Here is a 1,382-nt window from a genome sequence, read left to right as displayed (position 1 = left end):
GGCCAGTAGAGATCAGGCGCTCGTCATTTTTTTGTTGTTGACAACTGGAGTTATTGGGATCACTGAAAAATACCCACATATCTTGATAGGAAGTCAACATATTTGCGGTTGAAGAAGATGGGGTGGCCTTGCTTATGAGGTGAAGTCAGCAAGAAAATGGGCGACAAAGTCTGGTGACTTCCATAGTCTGGGTGTCCTGGGAAACTGAAAAAGTACATTTTTTATGCCTTGAAAGAACATGTTGAAGTAAAAAATCAACACATAAATGTGTTTGTAATGGGACATGAAAGTTGTTGAGGAAAAATAAATTCCATAAAAATTGCAAGCCCGGAGGAAAAACGCCGGTATCGTTTTTAATAAATTAAAAAACCCGAACACCTGACTTCATCACGATGCCTCACATATTCAATTATGATCTGATTCCTACCGATAACCCGATTATGCCACATGCTGAGACTGACGCCAAATGTTCTGTCCTGATTTTCCTTTTATGGTGCGGTATTCGGCACGACTGTATCCAATCGGTGGCCTAGTGGTTAGGCTATCAGACTCACAACCGTAATGTCGTGGGTTCGAATCCCGTCAGGGGCCCGACGTTGTGTCCTTGGAAAAGGCACTTTGCACAATTAATTTTCCTCACTTCACCAAGGTGGAAATGGGTACCCGGCTATATACAGTGAACGATCTTGTCAGTTTGATAGTGCTTGAGCGCATGAAATCCGCAGCTTGCACTGTAAGCTTCCGCGGAAGCCGAGAATGTTTCAGAATGTTCTCAGAGGGTCTGCTGGGGCAATAATGGTTGTAAAGCGCATAGAGCATGATCTTGAGCATGGATATGCGCTATCTAAATGCAATTATTATATAAATGCAACTATTAATATTATTATTATCATCTGTAATCAAACATACTCCCTGTTCTAGGCCCAAGCCATAAGAGCTGAATGTCAACGGCTGAGAAAACAGGCCAAAATTAAAATTTTGTTCGCCTTTTTTCACCTGCGCTGAAAAACAAGAATAATCGTGTAGTATATTTTGTTACATCTACCGCTCCAGGGGAAAACCGCAAAAGGTCAACCCATGGAATATTTGACTCATCACGCAAGTCCGTGGTCTCCACATATCGGTAGTCGTGACTTCGGGCGAAATAATGTTGGTTTTTTTGTTTCGCTGGTCGTACATTAAGAACTGGGTTGGCAGGGGGTGGGTGGGAGAAGAGGGGAACTTTGACATCAAGACTTTCTCTCCTCATTCTCATACTCGTGCGTCCGGGGTGGCTCGAGTGGCTTCAGTTTTTTCATATCATTATGCTTGTGTTTTAAGACAAAAAAAAGAAATTTAAAAAATGGCACCCCCAAAAAGAACAATAACAATCAAACAGAACC

The sequence above is a fragment of the Aplysia californica genome, unplaced genomic scaffold (genome assembly GCF_000002075.1).
Source record: "Aplysia californica isolate F4 #8 unplaced genomic scaffold, AplCal3.0 scaffold00166, whole genome shotgun sequence".
Classification (NCBI taxonomy): domain Eukaryota; kingdom Metazoa; phylum Mollusca; class Gastropoda; order Aplysiida; family Aplysiidae; genus Aplysia; species Aplysia californica.
The sequence above is the reverse complement of the archived record's forward strand: the minus strand, read 5'-3'. Positions refer to the sequence as shown.